The following is a 13,087-nucleotide window of genomic DNA, read 5'->3' on the forward strand; positions in this document are numbered from 1 at the left end:
AGATCTTCCCCGAACTTCAGATGGTTAATAAGAGTCCCGTCTTGGAGCAAATACTCAGTTATAATCATAGAATCACCTACTGGCAACACGGAATGACAGTTTCTTTATTTTGATGTACTCCTCCTAGGGGGTGGATCAGATCCACTTTAATTGTGGTCAAATAGCTTCAAGACCTTGATGAGACCTTATTGTGAAGATTGTGTAATTCATCGAATGCCATTCTTGTGGTGGCGCGGCAAATTTTGATGCATCGCCATAAAACAGGAAGTTGTAATTCAAATATAAGTTGTTAATTCTGACCCGAACTTCACCATATTTAATAAGAGTCTCAACCTGAAGACATCTACAGGCCAATATTCACCCATAGTCATAGTGCCACCTACTGGCAACAGGAAATGACGTGTTTTATACTTTGATGTACTCCTAACAGGTTCACCAGATCCATTTCACATTAGGCAAGAAAAGCCCTAGTCAAGTGTGAGGGCAAAAGGACATCTGCTCAAGCCCTTGTTAAGGTCTATCTGTCCACATCCCTGCCTTCATGCACGATAAAAATATGCAACTTGTGGACACAGTAAGTGATGTTTAACTCGGTGTATCCAATGATCACACAAATTGAGAGACATGTCATATGACTTGCATTAGCACCGTGGCTGGCACGCCCTCCCACGGCCTGGATGCTCCAAGCAGCGTTCATCTGGCACACAAGGACACACATGGACCATGGATCACTGAAATCACTGCTGCAAGCAGCGTTGATCTGGTCACAAGGAAAGATATGGACCATGCATCACTGAAATAATACACAGTCCTATAGATGATTACATACTTTCAACTGAGTAGCAGGTGGCGGTAACAGGCCACTAAACCAAAGTGGTTTGTGGTTTTTGTTAAATGTAAATAAGCAGGTTGTGTCTTAAGTCCCTGTTTACCTTTTTCTCTATTAAAACAGACCAGGATCTTTGCCTAAAATTAACCAAGTGCAGTGAGAATCTAACCATAACCATAAAAAAGTTTGATAGTGCTGTGGTCAAAACAAGTTTATATTGTACTGCAAGATAAGATACAGTATTTTGGTGGAAAACAAATACGTCTGTGAACATTTTACTGATATGTTGAGTATCAATGTATTTACGACCTGCCAGATATGTAAATTGACAAATTATCCTCATTGTGTTAACAGGAAACATAATTCGGTTGCAAAATTGGAGTAAAACAATTCTGGAGAAAGACTGTCGATATTCGAACTCAACAGAAAAACAAATGCACCCCTCCCTTCAGTGCTCCTTCAGATGCTCCACCCCCCAAATTCATGGACACATATTGCCAAGGCAATTATACAATGGCAGAATCCAGATCGTATGGTGTAGAAGTGGAAGTTAAGAATGTTGAACTACCATAATTCTGACATCTCAATCATTATCAAGCACTTCTGATGTTTTTGTTGGCTGTCTATAATGTGAGTGTTTGACTAAATTAAATTGTCATTGTGGCCAATGTAAAGAGGGAAACGGTAGTCAAATAATGTTTGGAATGGAAATATTGTACTTTAAGTCAGTGAAAATTCTACAGTAAAATCTTTGAATGGTCTCAAGGGCACCATGTGGTGATATTCAGCCACATGCATATCGGTGTGCTGGAATTAGATCAAAACAGTTTAATGCCACAAAGGCCATGAAATTCAGGAACAAAATCCATTAATGTGATGCTGATAACACTGATACACGGATACTCGCAACCATTCATGTGGATTAATTTCGTCACATCCATTGTTAATTAGTGGAGATTTGGGAGAAGCTGTGATTATCAAATGAGCTTAGTGTATTTAGCTGGGACTAATCCCTGGCTTCCCTTGTTTACGGGATTTGATGAGGAAGACAGCACTGAGTCAGCTGGAGAGGTGACAGAACAACTGGATTTCACAGCAATCCACATCCAGGGCAGGTCTGAAACAGGGCTGAAACGCAGATTAAACCTGTTTCAAATCTCACTGTGCTCCCTCATTAGCATTAATGAACAAAGTCAAGCAGAACTACATCATTATGATGCAAGGCCTGTGTTTCAGTTTTCTATGAGCCAACAGTTGTTTTTTATTGCACTCAATAATGAGAGGTAATTTTATTTACAGACAACAAGCAGACAAAATGTTTTCGCCCATCCACTTGTCAATATTATCACAACTATACAGCACAGAAGCCCATTGAATAGCAAACACACAGGTGAGTCTCAAGTAATTATCATTGCACCTATCAAGGTAACTAGATATTTTCACAATAACCAATCAACATTTAACATTGGCACACAGAAGAAGATGGTGAGTGGTCCACTATATAATGTATGCAGTCAACAAGATTTACTAATCCAGAAAATCTTTTCACATATAGGATATGAATACATATCACAATAATTGATGCTGTGTAGTGAACAGGGAAAAGAGTATCCACAAACCTATATTTTGTCTCTTTTTTAGATCCAAGATTACACTGTAGACATCAGGCAAAGAAGAACATGAATACCTGAGTCTAAAAGCAGAAGTAGACCACAGGGGTATAATGTTAAGGCATATGCCTATCCGGAAGCGTTCGCTATGAAATGATCAGTGCACACCACGTTTTTGGAGAATATGCAAGATTTGCTTGGAAAATTAACTTAGATAAAGATAAACTGCTTATAGATACACCTGCTTTTAAAGACAACCTTTTAAATTTGTGCCCGTTTTCTAAAAAAACAATGGTGCACCATTAAAGACGGTTGAGTTGGAAAGACCCTATTCAAGAGCAGCATGAAAGGAAAGCATTTAAACTGTATTGTATTGTATGTTAAAATACATTTTGCAGAATGTTGTCTAATAGTTTTCTCCTATTTTTGAGCAGATGTCCTCATTCCTTTCGAAAAACTGGCTCAACAGATGACTAAGACATGTTCCTGGATGTCCCTAATCTCTTTCCTAAAAATGACATTTTTTCCAATTTGTCTAATCTTTCTATTACCCCAATTAGATAATTAGATCCAGCGACTTGTGTGTTCAGCTGATATTTTCTGTATGAGGAAAGTGCATGGAATGTCCAAAACTGAAAGGAGTCATTATGACAGATTATAAAACAGTGAGCCCCTAGAAAACAGACATCTAAAGGCACCCCGTCTTTCATAGATTTGAGCAAGTATTTGTATTCATTTTGTGTCTCGTTGTTGTTATTTTGTTTCTTTTTGTTGTCCTATTGCATCTCTGTGTGCATCTCTGTAGCCTTTTCAAGCCTCTTTGTCTTTTTGTGGTTGTTTTGCATCTTTTTGTTACGGCAGCCCCTAAGGTCAAGGAACAAAAAAGTGTTCCGTGTCCCTCTGTAGCCATTTTCATCGCTTTTTGATCATGTTGTCTCTTAATGGTTGTTTTGTTTCTCTTTGAGGTAATTTTATGTATTTCTGTTACTGTTTTGTGTTTTACTTCTCTATGTGTTTGTTTGTGTTACTAAGTAGTTGTTTAGCATCTCTTTGTAGTTGTTTGATTGACTTTCCAACTAAAAATGTTAACAGCCACTTAAAACACAAGGTTTGAGAGGATGACCCTATGGATGATTTACCTAATGGGGCTACCGGGCACAGGCCCAGTGAGTAAGGGGGCCCCATCAGTCCATGGGGTCGGTTTCTCAGGATGATGGGTATACACTGCAAATTTCATGGAATCTGCTCAGCAGATTTGAAGAATTCTGGGTCTGGACCAAAGTTTTGGATAGAATGACAAAGAATGGACAGACCAAATGACTGACACACCATCTGACAAGAATTCAAATTTCTCCTAATGCATGAAGTCTGCTTGGTGGAATCTAGTCCAAATTTCGAATTAGCACCATTTCACTTTGTTTTTTCCCATCAGTGGTGTTTTGAAGTATCATTCCTATAAAATGTAATCAGTCATACTGGATAGTGTTTGAATGATCCAGTATGACTGACCTTATGTATCCTGTAGCATACATGCAACCCTTCTCACTGTATATCCACACCTACACTACTCAGTCTGGTGTCACAGCCCAGATGGGACAGAGTCTTGTGTGTTGTCTTGCATGTACAGCATGTTGCTGTAGAGGAGTGTCTGAGTGCATTTCAGTGCCATTTATTCAGGGCTGTTCTCCATCTGCTGCTGCACCCTCCAGGGTGTCACCTCGTCATAGTCAAGCTGCTTGATTGGCTGAATCTAGGTGATCGACAGGCCTGAAATTGAGCAGGTGGTATCCCACTCCAATGGCAAGCAACTGCACTTTCCTCAGAATGTGTTTGTCTGGTGTGTTTGAGTGAAAATTTCTGTATCATTATCACTGCGTTTATTACCATCATACTTACATGACATGTTAAGCCTATATAGCACAAAACCTGGAATTTCTTGAAGGATATTTTCACATTTTTTCAAATGTATCTTAATAGAATACTTACTGTACAGTACACGTCAATATTACATCAAACAGGTTATTGGTTGCTGTAATTGTTCCTCCTTTTCTTACTGGCTACAAAGAAACCCCTTCCTAAAGCAATGTCAGTGTAAGTGATGGGGACAAAACACAGTCCTTGTTCTGAACAAAAATGCACTCTGCCTTGGTCAAATCAAGTGGATATCCTCCAAAGTTTTTACTATGAACTTCCTTGTGCTTCAACTGACAGTATAACAAAATGAGAAATTGTGTTATAAAAGGACTGGTGGGTCTTTGTTAAGGCACTATGGTATCAAACCTGGCAACCTCACTGAGATGATAAGACTCTGTGCATTCTGGGCTCTGCACAGTCACTGGGACCAGCTGCTTGGAACTCCTAAAACTACTGTTTGCTGTTTTTACATTCAGTAGTTTGGAGGTGTTAGTAGGCATTTTTTCACTTTGGGCAGAGCTAGGCTAGCCGTTTACCCCGATTCCAGTATTTATGCTAAGCCAGGCTAACCATATCCCGTAACCTGATCTATAAACAGGGTCTGCGCCAAACATGCACTTTTAACTGGCATCGTTCGCAGCAGCTATAGGCAGTGGACTAAACAGTCCAGATAGATCAGGTCTGAAAACAACCAAAGCTGGCAGTGACTGCAGCTCTGGATAAAAGAGCTCTGCATGGCCTGATCTAAGTGCAGAGATGTACAAAAAACAAAATGAAATATCACATCTCTGAAACCATTTGGGCACTTTATGTTGCTGAATGTGTCGACCTGCTTATTATGAGTATCACAGTATCTTGCATCACATCTGCTGAGGAGATCTCCACATGCCAGCTATTTACAGGAAGCTAATGGACAGCTGCACTATCCTCACATATTAATTGTTGATGCTGCCAGATGCCAGTTGTGCCTCCTGGCGTGATGGACACTATAGATTGCTTTTGTCTGAAAGAGCAAAATACAGTATTCTGTAATGGACAACGTGGTGATTGCTTGTTGCTATCTTTTGACTGTCAGTGAAATGAAAAAAAAAAACTGTCTATTACTTTAACATCTTTTACTCTTTCTTTGATCCTTGATTCTTTGATTCTACCCACCATCATCCACTGTTCTTTTGCTGAAACAAAAACTGGAAGAAAATATATCTAATTTAAAACTGTCATTTTTATAAGACAAGCAAATATTTGTCTTGTCAAAGCTGACAAAACTGACACAATGCATATTACCAGTAGTCTGGTTTGATTTCTTTATCTTTTAATGTAAAATGATTACCTCGACTGTCAACATTAAAAAAGTTCTTAAAGGTTGATATGTCATTAACAATGATCTAATAACACAAAAACGTTGACGGAGGCGATTCTGTATAATTAGTACTTTTACTTTTGATACTTGAATTACATTTTATAGCTAATACTTCTGTACTTCTTCTTAATTTCGATTCTTAATTTAGGAGTTGTATTTGTAATTGAGTACTTGTAGTGTAGTGTTAGTAAATTCACTTAAGTAAATGATGTAAATACTTCAATCATTGATGTTGACTTGGGTTTGAAACTTCAAATTTGTGAAGGAAAAAGCCTGTATTAAAGATTGTGGGCATGGAGTTTGAAAAACGTGAGCATTTACCAAACAGGGAACGTTAAAGGAGATGCCATCAAATTGCTTTGTGGGAAATGGAGGCTCCTGCATTATTGTAGCTAGACCCATATCAGGGATTCAGCTACATTTAAAAAAAAAAAAAACTCCGTCACTTGTGAAACCCTGAACTTTATAAAATTGTAATACTCAATGCAGCGTAACTCTTTAATGAGCGTGTGGCATGACTGTAACTTACTTTCTCCTCTCCACATTGCCTCCAACTACTTTGCGGCACGTTCTCTCTGCTTTTAATTCTGGTGATTTAAACAAAACATATCAGTTCTTTCCAATCACATTTCTTCACTGAGACGTGTGTGTAAAACATCCTTAGTAGCTCATTTGTAATTTCTAAATATGTTATGATAAAATTTCTTCAGTTGACATGCAGTAGGCTGCTCAGGTTGTGTGAGGCCGTGCTAGTGTGTGTTTGTCTGTTGTGTTGTAATCTGACAGGGCAGCATCCCTACCGACCAGCAGGCTAGTGCCTCATATAAGTGACAAGCAGCCAATTTACACATTGCATCTCCACCGTGAGCGACAGCAAATCAATGCACACTCGGAGTGATCATGGAATCCAGCAGTGTGTCAGTTAGTGTGAGTGTGCCTGTGTGTGAGAGACAGTGTGTGATTCCGTGAGTGGGGTTTCACCACAGGAGGAACCTTTAGCTCTGCATTTGCAACTGTACGGCTCTGGCTACCTTGGCTTTGTATGTTTGTGTATGTGTTTGTTTGTGTGTGTCAATGTGGGAGAGAGAGAAAAACACATGAAAAATGTGTGAGACTGTTAAAAGAAAGCTTGACAGAGTGTTAATAGATGTAGTTTCTTTTGGTGCTGTGCATCTTTGTGTGTGTAAATGTATATGTGTGATTCTGGGGCTGTGTCAGTGTGTGTAAGTACCATGTGTAATTACTAACACCAATCTCAGCTCTCGGTGTGGAGTGCAGGGAAAATACCATTAACCTCTGTTGCTGGGCTTCACAGCTACTGGAAGAAGAGGAAGAAAGGAAGGAGGAGGAGCAGGCGGAAGGGGTGCCAGGAGATTACAGCTACTGTTGTTGGCCACTGGGAGCTGCCCAGTACAACTGGAGTCATGTACTGTTGGCCACTGAGCAGCTCCACTGAGGGTTCTTGAATGTAGTCACAGGATATCAGGAGGGTTGCTCTCCTGCCCCCTCTGAACTGAAAAGATTCAAAAGGTCAAACTATGAGCCAATTCAAACAAAAAAACCGCAGCCCTACTTTCGTAACATAATTAAGTGTTTTTTCAAGGTGCCCCCTTATCATCTTTATCTATTTAAATTATGCACCACTTATTTTTTACTGTCTTAGTTACTGTCTGTAAGCTTTTGTTGTAATGGCCCTTTCATATTAGATACCCCTTTTTTCCCTTGATTGGGAGCTTTTCTCTGCATGGCTGTTGTTATTGACATTCAATTACTCATAAGCCCTGTTCATACCTGACATTAACATGCGTCTTGGGTGATCTGATCCCAAGTGAACAGCTCTAAGCACGCCAGTTCACACCTGGCATTAGAATGTGTCTCCACATGTTTCTTGAGTGACAACTTGTGATCGGCTCTCACCTCCCCACTGTACATGCAGATAAACACATACAACCACTGCGTTTACAAAGACCAAATGTGTTGTTGCTTTTAACCTGTAGGAGGCAGCAATGCACTTCCCATGCCCAATCTGCTATAAATTAAAAGGAGAAGAGGAAGATATTAAAACAATGTAGACTGGGTTTATTCCTTGGTTTGTTTCAGGCAAACCGGATTGCCCAAGATGTTTTATAAACTATTAATATATCTCTATGAGGTTTTCGAAATTTTCAGACGTCGTGACAAAGCCAGTTTATGTGAATTATATGCCTTGTATTTGTTTGCAAATGAGTAGAGGATATCAGTTGAGTGGGCAGTCCACATTTGCGTTGACACGCCTAAAAGAATTTGGCTATATGCAGCCCAGACCACCTCCGAACATGCTCTGAGGGATTGGATCGCAAATGCATCCTCAATAAGTCTTGGGCACATTCACACCTGTACTTGGAGCTAGAATGCATGTTAAAACCAGGTATGAAAAGGGCCATAGGGTTTTTCCACCATGGACTGGTGGGGGGGTGAGGGATGGAGGTTACTCATGCCAAGCCATGACATAAACAATCACGAGTAGTCATGCCATGCCTGTATTGTGTTAGTGTTTTTATGCTGCAGCGCATAGCGAAGTGAAGTTGTTTACCTTGATGAATGATTGGAGGCGTGCTGGTCACAAACCACAGCAAGCGCCTGTTGGCTGCAGCCCTTCAGCTCACTGTGGCTGTTTCTGTTTGTACTATTCCTCCCTGCAATGTTTAAAACTGATCCACTGACCAAATGACACAGAATATGTCCATATGTACACATATTATGTATATCAGACCTGTTTTTATTGAAGAGTAGCAACATTCAATGAATCTCTGCAAATTTGGTGGCAAACCAATTGCATTTCCTATAAATTATTCACAGTTAAAGCATCCTGCTGGTTCACCAGTGGAATGCTTTTAATGTAAAGCAGCAAAAGCAGATAAGGTTTGGCGTGCATCAGCAGTAATTAAACAAAGCTCAAATACTGAAAGCGGTCAGTTAATGGTAAATTAAGGCTGATATCTGAAAGTACAAACAGGAATACAGGGGTGAAACCAAACTACAAAAGTACTGAGAGCAGAACACAGGGGGACTTTTAAAAACAAAATGTTCTTTGTAGTCTCCAGCAAAGACACATATGGGATCAGTTGCTGAGGAAAAAGCTGAGGGGAGGAGATCAGCATGGGTTGGCCGTGCCCTGTTACCTAGAAGGACCAGAGCAGTACAGTCAGTGTTGCTATCCTCTGCTGTGAGGCAGCAGTGGAAACGCATGTCATCATGGTTTGGTTTGGCTCGGTTTAGCTAAAGTGGACTAACCCAGGCACATGGATAAACCCTATTACTGGGATAAAACCACTCGACTTCACCACTTGTTTTTCCCTGGGGATTAAGCCCCACTACCACTGCAATATCACATCTGCATGCAATGCTGCATAATTCTATTCAGTAAGAAACAATCCAGCTTCTTCAGTTGCACAGACAGTGGGAGGTTAGTTGACATCATCTTGGAAAATTAGGCACGAGATTCTATTTGTTCATGACCACTGGCAGAATTAGTGTGGACAATGAACCAAAGAATGAGGGGTTTTGACAACTTACATAAAACTAATGAGAACGGTGCGTCTGCCTCTGCGAACACAGTCCTGCAGTGTCTGGTTCAATCGAGGTCAGCATCAGTCTCAAGTTTGGCTCAGCATCCATCCTGCATCTGTATATCATTTTTATGATGGCAAGTGAAGAGAAGCCTTTCTCACACATATATGTGGTTGCAAAAGGAACGAGAAATTGCACACCCTTGTCTGAAAGTGCATGGTATGGTTGCTGTATCCAACGACTGACTTCTGAAAGTAGACTTTCATAGTTCATCGCAAGACAATTCTATTATACTCTCCTGCTTACCAACAGTCAAGTCCTTAGGCATTTCAGAGGTTTCAATGCTGAATGGATCTCTTGTCCAGTTGTTCACTTCAGCTGTCAGTGACAAAATATTCACAGAACTGTTGTCTGAGAGAGAAGAGTCCTTCACTCTATTATCAAGGTTCAAGTTGTGTCAGACAGAAAGCGCTCCAAAGCAGGGATATCTGAAACACCACCTGCCTTGTCTTTGATTTCGAACAACTCAATCTTTTTCAGCATTGTGTTGATTTTGTCCTGCACATCAAAAACACTGATAGAGACTCCCTGTAGTCTTAAATTTGGTTCGTTTGAGTGAGAGAAAATGTCTGACAAATATGCTAGTTAAGTGACCCACACAGTAGCTTTGAAAAAATCTGATGAGGGGAAACTTTTATCCTGTAAGAACATTTGGACCTCTCTGTGGAATTGGAAAAAAGACTGAAAAGCACCTTCCCTCTTGATAGCCACCTTACTTCCCTATGAAGAAAGAGTTGGAAATGCTTGTTTCGCATCTCATCGTAGAACACATGGAATATGCGAGAATGTATTGGTTGGGCCTTAATGAAGTTCACAGTTTTCACAGCCGAGTCTCACACAGACAGAATTTTTTTGGTACCTTCTTCACCACCAGGGCCTCACGATGGCTGCTGCAATGAGTCCATTGCATCTTGGGTGCCAACTTGCAATCCTCAAACTAATACTACTACCGTCTTAGCCCTGGCACCATATGTGCAGACTCCAAACAGCTGCACCTTCATATTCATATTTGACATAAACAAATAATTTGGCCAAATCTGCAACATCAGTAGTCTTGTCTAGCTGGATGGAATATTAACAACTACTTTTAATGTGCTTAATTATTCTCTGCAACACAGTGTCGTTTGAAAGTGACACCAAGTTTAACTGTCTGGTAGCCTTCTCCCCACACATGATATGTCATCTCTTTGGCTAAAGGCAGACATAGTTGTTCGGCAATTGTGTGTGGCTTAGCGGCTTTTGCTATGCGGAGGCTGGCACAATACAAAGCTTCCTGTGCTTTGGCTACAGGATTTAATCATTTTCTTAGAAAAAAATCAACTGGTTTGTCCTCAGCACTGATTAGATAACATATGAGATGCAATGATTTCATGGACTCAATGCTAAGAACATCACTACATACCACACAATGCAGCCTGGGCTCTTCCCCCTTCCTGCTCCAGCTAAATCCAAATTTGACGTAACTCAAGTCATATTTCCTTACTTTGCGCCGTTTACGGCTTGCAGGTGCTGTGCAGACTTCCCTGGCACTACTGAAGTACCCCCTAGCAACTGTGCTAGTGTCGTCCACTTCAGTTTCCACAGGACTGTTGCTGTTGTCCTCAAGGATCAGTATATACTTAATGAGACCCATGGACTGCTTGTCTGATGCTTCATGCCCTGTCAGACTTCTTTTTATTGATGTTGTTGTGTGCCAAGATGTTAGCATTTAACTTGGTAAGTACAATGTTATTACTGCCGAGAGAAATAATGGCCAAAAATTAGGCAAAGCTCGCAAGCTAGTTCGAGCAATCTGCCACAACCCTCATATGGCATAATGATCTTACTATCCAGTACCCTTTTGATCAAGGGGTACAGTGCGCTGCTCACGCTGTTGCTATATAACTGCTACGACACCAGGAAGTGATGATGTCTCCTGTTGCTAGTGCTGCAGCAACCACTGCTGCTGTTCATACAACATTTCAAAAGCTCTCGGTCCACCCTAGTATCCACCTATAGGTTCTGAGTCTACCTTCCCCCTCTAGGGGGTAGTAATTATCATTACTCCCAAATCCTTGCTGTGTGAACTTAGTGGCTCCATGTGGGAAATGAACATAATAATTAATTTCACATTAACTGGCTGAATTAACTACATAAAGAAGACCTATGTCTTAATAAATCAAAAGTATCCTGTAAACTAGTGTATTTAAGTCCTCATAGAGAACTCCAGGTTTGCAATATATTTGAATTATGACTACAGAAATAAATTTCAAAAAGTCATCGCATCGCAAAATAGTAGTAGTGGTACTAAAATAGTAGATCTGCTGTTACTGCAGATGGCTGTATAGTTGCATTTGTCAGAAAAAAATGCTTTTTGAGGTGCCCCTCAAAAGAAGCAAGCAGCTGGGAATTCTGCTTGGAGAACAAATCCCATGTATCACAAACATATACATGAAAAATAGGTCTTGGTAAAGTCAACAATACGATAAGCTTAGCACATAAGTAGGAAGTCAGGGTAGTGGAGGAAGCTGCAGCAGCACTGTTGTCATAAATATCAAGTCTAATATATAATTGTTCAGCCTTACTAAAGTGGCTATCAAGAAATTTCAAACTGCTATCGTATTTTTACTTAGTAAATAATGAACGGGGGTGTAGTAAAGGGCAAACGTACAAAAAGGCCACTTACCAAATCTAAATCTGAAATACTGTTCATACAGCTCCCCCTGGACATTCATATAGTAATTAAACAGATCAGTATGCTGTGACTTTCTCTTGTAAATACGGAGTTCACTTGTTTGGTCCCCACTGAATCATGGTATCCTCATGTGAGCACACAGCAACCATCAGTTGGAAAAAACCAAATACTCCCTATGCATAGCCAAGGCAATGACTGGTGATAAGGCACACATGATGGCAGCTTGAAACATAATGATCTTTTACTACTAGCTATCACTTTGCTGACTGCATATTGGAACCACAAGTCAGTCACTTTAAAGCACCCTCTGGCACAAATGTGATCTGCAAACACAAGGTGAACTTTGTTTTTGCTGGAATGTTTTTGCAGTCTGTATTCATTCACTACAAAAAGCCAACAGTGGACCAACCTCATGTGTGGAGTGTGCTTGTCTACATGTGTGCTAGAGCTCAGTCGGACAAACTTCAGGACTTCTCTTGTATTTTCTTTAATAAAATCTTTTTTGTCTTTTTTTGTGTGTTCATAAAGTGGAGTCATACAGTGTATTATTTTCTGCAAAAGCTGACATATTTTCAACTTCCACAGACATGACTATGCCACAATTCACGCTGTCTAGAGCAAAACTGCATCTTTTTCCATCATTCCATTGACTTATGATGCTATTCTACTACCTCTAAAATTCACTTAAGACAAAGCAGGGTTCTTATGAGACATTAAAAACCTCCTGTTTGAGTTTGGTACTGAAATGCTTCTGCACAGCATTGACAATCCGTCTGGGAAGTGAGTGTAGAGAACCATTTTTTGGAACTATATAAATCTCTTTTTTGTGAGGATTTTAGAGGAAATGTAGACATCTATAGTTTTAAGGGCTGGTTACACCGGGATGCAAAAGTGGAAATTCTTGATTTTAATTCATTCCAAATGAATCGTTGTATTTAGTGGATTTGCTCACAGGGGCAAAGTAAATCCCTACAAATTTTTTGGGCTGAGTTCAACTTTTGTGAATTGTGACCTGAAAATTTGCACCGTTGACCAATGGCAAGCTGCCTTGTCAGTCAGCCATTAGCTTTTATTTAACCCTCCTTTGTCAT

The sequence above is a fragment of the Xiphias gladius genome, chromosome 22 (genome assembly GCF_016859285.1).
Source record: "Xiphias gladius isolate SHS-SW01 ecotype Sanya breed wild chromosome 22, ASM1685928v1, whole genome shotgun sequence".
Lineage (NCBI taxonomy): Eukaryota > Metazoa > Chordata > Actinopteri > Istiophoriformes > Xiphiidae > Xiphias > Xiphias gladius.